An 8,222-nucleotide genomic window follows, 5' to 3' on the forward strand; every position below is an offset into this window, starting at 1 on the left:
TCCTAATTTGGCCAGCCATGTGCTCACCCCAAGAAAGAATTTACAAGTAATTGGTGGCCACGCGTCCAGCTGCCTAAGCCCAAATTATGAACTTTTCTTCTTACACCACTCTGCCTTTCTGCCTTGCTTTCCTGTTTTACGTTGCTACCTCTTTGATCAATTTTTTGGTCATAGTTTGGGGTAGAATTGGTGTGTGTGTTGGTAGTGGTATCTTTACTGGACCACTAATCCAGAGATCAGGTAATGTTCTGGAGGCGCAAACTTGAATCACACCATTGCAGATGGTGGAATTTGATTTTAATAAAAATCTGGAGTTTTTTTGTCGATTATTGTAAAACCCATCTGGTTCACGAATGGTCCTTTAGGGAAGGAAACTACCGGAATTACCAGTCTGACTTACAAGTGACTCCAGACCCACAGCAATCTAGTTGACTCGTAACTGCCTTGTGCGACGGCCGAGCAAGGTAACAGTTAAATCAACCACCTGAGAGCTTGAAGCAATGCCGGCAAACACAGTCTGATCAACTCTGTAAAGTTCTCCTTACTAACATCTGGGGCTAGTTCCAAACTTGGGAGAGCTGTCAGACAGACTAGAGAAGCAACAGTCTGACATAGTCATGCTCACAGAGTCATACTTTACAGACAATTTCCTAGACACCACCATCACCATCTCTAGATGTGCCCTGACCCACTGACAGGATAGACCCAATAGAGGTGGGGACACAGAGGTATACAGTAGGGAGGGTGTTGCTGGGGGAGTCAACATTGTTTCTGGACCCTATGAAATCTCATGGCATCAGGTTAGACATGGGCAAGAAAATCTCCTTGATTACCATGTACTGCCCTCTCTAGACTGATGAATCTGTACTCCTCCATGTTGAACAACACTTGGGTTGCACTGTGGGTGACAAGGGTGCAAAATGTCATCTAAGTGGAGGATTTCAATGTCCAGCACCACTAGTAGCACCATCGATTGAACTGGTTGGGTCCTAAAGGACATAGCTGCTAGACTGGATCTGCAGGAGGTGGTGAGGGAACAACAAGAGGGAAAATTATACTTGACCTCATTCATACCTATCTCCCAGCTGCAGATGTCCATGAGTGACTACCGCACCACCCTTGTGGAGACAAAGTCCCACTTTCACGTTGAGAATAATCTCCATCGTGTCATGTGGCACTATCACCGTGTTAAATGGAACAGACTTTGAACAGCTCTAGCAACTCAAGACTAGGTATCCAGGAGGCACTGTGGGCCATCAGCAGCAGCAGAATTGTAATCCAGCACAATCTGCAACCTCATGGCATCGCATATCCCCCACTCAACCATTACCACCGAGCCAGTCAAAATCAACCACCTAACTATTCTGATCCCATTTTTCAGCACTTGCCCTTTGGCATCACAAGTGCACATCTAATACTACTGAAATGTTCTGAGTATTTCTGCCTCTACTATCCTTACAGACAGTGACTTCTAGATTTCAATCGCCTGCTGGGCAAAAATGATTTTCCTCACATGTCATCTAAGCCTTTTGTCCCTTTACCCTAAATTTGTGACCCCAGGGAAAGGTTTATTCTTGTCTATCCTATCTAATTTTAATATATAGATTAGATTAATTACAGTGTGGAAACAGGCCCTTTGGCCCAACAAGTCCATACCAACCCGTTGAAGCGCAACCCACCCAGACCGATTCCCCTACACCTAATACTATGGGCAATTTAGCATGGCCAATTCACCTAAGCTGTACATTTTTGGACTGTGGGAGGAAGCTGGGAGGAAACCCACACAGACAATGTGCAAACTCCACACAGTCAGTCGCCTGAGGCAGGAATTGAACCTGGGTCTCTGGCGTTGTGAGGCAGCACTGCTAACCACTGTGCCACCGTGCTGCCCACTATAATTTTATACATCTCAATTATGTCTCCTCTCAATCTCCTCTGGTCTAAGGAAAATAACCCAGTCTGTTCAATCTCTCTTCATAACTGACATTCTTCCATCCAGGCAACATCCTGTTGAGGCAAATTTCCTCTGCACCCACAGTGCTATCACAGCAATCTCCTCTCCAGTGCTATCACAGCCCTCTGTAGTCAGGAACAGCAGAAATGGCTATGAGACTGGTTAAGAGCTACAGTCAAGCATGCTGGAAGCTTTGGTTGAGCTAGTTTAAAACTGCAGCCATGACCTATTGTAACCTGCAGTTTCCCGTGTTCAGCAAATAAGGCGTGTTCTGGTTGTCCCTGACATACTTGCACCATACTATCTTACATGAAGCATGATTAAGGATTGATGTAAACATTGGGAGCTGTTTACTAGTAAACTCCATTGCCCGGGATCAAACAATGTGATCAGGCTTTGATCGATTCATTGGCAGAATGCTCTAGATCTTTCTAGAAAGGAGCACATTTTCAGATGAGTTAACATAATGAAGAAACTGTCTGAGAAGAAGCCGCCAGGCCCCATTTGAGAAGCATGTGCCTGCTAGCAATTTTCGGAGAAGACAAAGAACCATGAGGCAAGACCTACATGGACAACAAAGTTGGCTATTTCACTAAAATCAGGGTAGTATTTCGTTCAAGTCAAAATTATAGAGTTAAAGTAAGAGTTAAACAAATAAAGGTTTGTTTAATTAAGTTCTGAGTTAGTTTCCTGTCCTTTGTCTGTCATATAAGAGAAAATTACTTGGGTAAAAGGTTCCTTTTTGTGAATTCCAGAACTGCACACAATACTGTCACTGTGGCCTAACGAACATTTTATACATTTTAGAGAGACTTGGTGAATGGGCAAACATTTTATCAATGGAATACACTGTGGAGAAATGTGAAGCTATCCACTGCTGTTGGAAAAACAAAAATACCAAATATTTCTTAAATGGTGAGAGTCTGGGAAGTGTTTGTTTTCAAAGGGACTTCTCAGTGCCCTGCCTTGTCATATGTGCAGTCTCGACATCTCTGTTTCGCTCAGCATTGTTTCCCCCAGTTCCACTTCACCCTCTGGTTCATTTATCGTGCTGACAAGAAACATTTTCTTTTCAGGCAGTAAGAAACGCAAGGTGCAACAACACAGATGTTTTTAAAAGTTCATTTGTGGGATGTGGACATCACTGGCTGGCCAGCATTCATTGCCCATCTCTAGCTGAAAGTGGTGGGGTGTGAGTTGCCTTGTCGAATCACAGCTGTCCACCTGCTGTGGGTTGACCCACAATGCCATTAGGGAGGGAATTCCAGGATTTTGACCCAGCGATAGTGAAGGGATAGCGATATATTTCCAAATCAGGATGGTGCATGACTTGGACAAGAATTTGAAGGTGTTCCCATATATCTGCAGGCCTTGTCCTTCTAGATGGAAGTGGTCGTGGGTTTGGAAAGTGTTGTTTGTGGGTCTTTGGTGAATTTCTGCAGTGCATAATTTATTTTATAGAATCCCTACAGTGTGGAAACAGATCCTTTGGCCCAACAAGTCCACACAGACCCCTCCAAAGAGTAACCCACCCAGATCCGTTGTCCTACTCTATTTTCCTATTTTTACCCCTGACCAACACACCTAATCTACATATCCCTGAACACTACAGGTAATTTAGCAGAACCAATTCACCTAACCTGCACATCTTTGGATTGTGGGAAGAAACCGGAGCACCTTGAGAAAACCCACACAGACACGGGGAGAATGTGGAAACTTCAAACAGACAGTCACCCGAGGCAGGAGCCCGGGTCCCTGACGCTGTGAGGCAGCAGTGCTGACCACTGAGTCACCGTGCCACCATCTATCTTTTGATAGTACACACTGCTGCTACTGACCTTCAGTGATGGAGGAACTGAATGCATGTGGATGTCATGCTAATCAAGTGGGCTGCTTTTTCCTGGATGGTGTCAAGCTTCTTGAGTGTTGTTGGGACTTCACTCATCCAGGCAAATAGGGAGTATTCCATCACACTCCTGACTTATGCCTTGTAGATGGTGGACAGGGTTTGGGGAGTCAAGAGATGAGTTACTCAGCGCACTATTCCTAACCTCTGACCTCCCTTTGTAGCTATTCTGTTTACATGGTGAGTCCAGTTGAGTTTCTGGTCAATGATAACCCCCCCAGAACGTTGATAGTGGGGATTCAGTGATGGTGCCACCAATGAATGTCAAGGGGTGCTGGTTAGATCGTCTCTTATTGATGATGGCCATAGCCTGACATTTGTGTGGCGTGAATGTTGCTTGCCACTTGTCAGCCCAAGCCTGGATATTGTCCAGGTCTTGTTGCATTTGGACATGGAATGCGTCAGTATCTGAGGAGTTGGGAATGGTGCTGAGCATTGTGCAATCATCAGTGAACATCCCCACTTCTGACGTTATGATGGAGAGAAGGTCATTCGTGAAGCAGCTGAAGATGGTTAGGTCAAGGACATCACCCCAAGAATCTCCTGCAGAGATGTCATGGAGATGACTGACCTCCATCAACCACAGTTATCTTCGTCTGCATCAGGCATGACTCTAACCACTGATGAGAGGGCTCCTTGATGCCACATTCGGTCAAATACAGCCTTGATATTAAGGGTTGTCTCTGGAATTCAGCTCTTTTGTCCATGTTTGAACCAAGGCTGTAATGAGGGCCGGAGTTGAGTGATTCTGATGGAACCCAAACTGGGTGTCACTGAGCAGGTTTTTACTGAGCAGGTACTACTTGATAGCACTATTGATGACATCTTCCATCACTTCACTGATAATCGAGAGTAGACCGATGGGGCAATGATTGGTCAGGTTTGATTTGTCCTGTTTTTTTATGTACAGGACATGCTTGGACAATTTTCCCCATTGTTGAGTAGATGCCAGTGTTGTAACTGTACTGGAACAACTGCGCTAGGGGAGAGGCAAATTCTGGAGCACAAGTCATCAGTATTATTGCCAGAATGTTGTCAAGACCCAAAGCCTTTGCAGTATCCAGTGTCTCCAACTGTTTGTTGGTATCATTCGAAAGGAATCAAATTTGGTGTAGACTGGCATCTGTAATGCTGGGGACCACTGGAGGAGGCTGAGATGGATCATCCACTTCAGCCTAAAGATTGCTGCGAAAGCATCAGTCTTATCTTTTGCACTGATGTGCTGGGCTCTTCCATCATTGAAAATGGGGATATTTGTGGAGCCTCCTCCTCCAGTGAGTTGTTTAATTGTTCACCAGCATTCACTACTGGATGTGGCAAGATTGCAGAGCTTAGATCTGATCACTTAGCTCTTTCTATCATTTGCTGCTTTTGCTGTTTGGCATGCAAGTAGTCCTGTTTGGTGGTTTCACCAGCTTGACATCTCATCTTCAGGTTTGCCTGGTGCTGCTCCTGGCATACCCTCCTGCACTCTTCATTGAACCAGATTTGATCCCCTGGCTTAATAGTAATGATTGAGTGAAGGATGTGCCAGCCCATGAGGTTACAGATTGTGCTGGAGTACAGTTCTGCTGCTATTGATGGCCCACACTGCCTCATAGATGCTTAGTCTTGAGTTGCCAGAGCTGGTCGAACACTGCCCCGTTTAGCACGGTGACAGTGCCCCACAATACGATATAGGGTATTCTCAATGTGAAGGTGGGATTTCATCTTTACAAGGACTGTGCTTGTCATGATACTGTCATGGACAGATGCATCTGCAGCTGGCAGATTGGTGAGCATGAGGTTAAGTATGTTTTTCTCTCTTGTTGGTTCCTTCACGACCTGCTACAGACGCAGTCTAGCAGCTATGTCCTTTCAGATCAAACCAGCTCGATCGGTTGTACTGCGACTGAGCCACTCTTGGTGGTGGACATTAAAATCCCTCACCCAGAGTACAGTTTGTGCCCTTGCCATCCTCAGTGCAGCTCCAAGTGTTGTTCAACATGAGGAGTACTGATTTATCAGCTGAGGGAGGATGATACATGGTAATCTGCAGGAGGAGGTTTCCTTGTCCATGTTTAACCTGATGCCATGAATCATCATAGGTCAGAGGCACTGTTGAGGCCACACAAGGTGACTCACTACCAATTGTTATACCACTGTGTTGCCACCTCTGCTGGGTCTGTCCTGCCAGTGGGACAAGACATATCTAGGGATGGTGATGGTAGTGTCTGGGCCATTGTCTGTAAGGATGATTCCATGAGTCAGGCTGTTGCTTGACTAGTCTGTAAGACAGCTCTCCCAATTTTGGCATTAGTCCCCAAATGTTGGTGAGGAGAACTTTGCAGAGTAAACAGGGCTGTTTCAGTCATTGTCTTTTCCAGTGCCAAGGTCAATGCCAGGTGGTCAGTCCAATTTCATTTCTTTGAGACATTGTAGCAATTGGTGCAACTGAATGGTTTGAGAGTCAACCACATTGCTGTGGGTCTGGAGTCACCTGTAGGCCAGACCAGGTGACAATGGCAGATTTCCTTCCCTGAAGGGGATTAGTGAACCATTAGGGATTTTCTGACAATCGACAATGATTTCACAGTCATAAGTAGATTCTTATTTCCAAATTTGTTTCAATTGAATACAAATTCCAATGTCTGCCACAACAAGATTTGAACCTGGCTTTCTGGATTCATAGTCGAGCAATAAAGCCACAAGGTCATCACCTTCTCATGCCCATCTAGAACCTTTCTCTCCCCTCCTTTTCCCTCTGACTCCATCCCTCTCCTAATCCTACCTCCTGTCATGTATTTACCATCCTTCCTGATCTTCTGCTCTCTGATGCTAAACATTCTATACTCAGTAAAGGTCTCAGTTTTATCCTTCTGTGCCCCCACCTTAATGAATTATGGGCAAGTCATGATATTGAGCTCTTCTTCCATCATCTTCGCCTCCCAGATCATTTCTTTGGACAAGGGTCCACTCCCCATCCCAATTTATAGCTATGTCCTCTTGCGCTCGCCATCATGAGAGAAAAGGCTTTTACTTTCTACCCTATCTAACCCTCTGATTATCATATATATCTCTATTAAGTCACATCTCAACCTTCTTCTCTCTAACGAAAACAGCCTTTAGTCCCTCAGCCTTTCCTCATTAGACCTTCCCACCATACCAGGCAACATCGAGTAAATCTTCTCTGAATCCTTTCCAATGTTTCCACATCCTTCCTATGATGCGGTGACCAGAACTGTACAGCTACAGTAGAGATTAGAGTGGTGCTGGAAAAGCACAGCAGGTCAGGCAGCATCTGAGGAGCAGGAAAATCGACATTTCAGGCAAAAGCTCTTCATCAGGAATGATTCCTGATGAAGGGCTTTTGCCTGAAACATCTATTTTCCTGCTTCTCGGATGCTGCCTGGTGTGCTGTGCTTTTCCAGCACCACTCTAAGCTCAACTCTGATTTCCAGCATCTGCAGTCCTTACTTTTGCCTGTACAGCTACAGTATGACCTCTTGGCTCCAGAACTCAATCCCTCTATCAATGAAAGCTAACACACAGTATGCCTTCTGTACAACCTTATCAACATGGGTAGCAACTTTCAGAGATCTATGCACATGGACACCGAGATCTCTCTGCTCATCTACACTATCAAGAATCTCACCATTAGCCGGGTACTCTTTATTCCTGTGACTCCTTCCAAAGTGAATCACCTTACACTTTTCTGCATTAAACTCCATTTGCCACCTCTCAGCCCAGCCCTGCAGCTTATCTATCTCTACCTGTAACCTATGACATCCTTCAGCCCTATCCACATCTCTACTGATCTTACTGTCATCCGCAAATTAACTAACCATCTTTCTATGCCCTCATCCAGGTCATTTATAAAAATGACAAACAGCAGTGGACACAAAGCAGATCTTTGTGGTACACCACTAGTAACTGAAATCCAGGATGAACATTTCCCATCAATCACCACCCTCTGTCTCCTTTCAGCAAGCCAATCTCTGATCCAAACCACTAAATTGCACTCAATCCCATGTCTCCATATTTTGTACAATAGCCTACTGTGGGGAACCTTATGAAATGCCTTTCTGAAATCCATATACGCACGCTTTACCCTCATCCACCTGTTTGGTCATCTTCTCAAAGAACTCAATAAGGTTTGTGATGCATGACCTATCCTTCACAAAACCATATTGACTATCCCTAATCAACATATTCCTTTCTAGATGATTATAAATCCTATCTCTTAGAACCTTTTCCAACACTTTACCCACAACCGAAGTAAGGCTCACTGGTCTTTAATTACCAGGGTTGTCTCTACTCCCCTTTTTGGACAAGGGGACAACATTTGCTGTCCTCCAGTCTTCTGGCACTATTCCTGAAGAC

This window comes from Chiloscyllium plagiosum, chromosome 21, assembly GCF_004010195.1.
Source record: "Chiloscyllium plagiosum isolate BGI_BamShark_2017 chromosome 21, ASM401019v2, whole genome shotgun sequence".
In the NCBI taxonomy this organism is placed as follows: Eukaryota; Metazoa; Chordata; class Chondrichthyes; order Orectolobiformes; family Hemiscylliidae; genus Chiloscyllium; species Chiloscyllium plagiosum.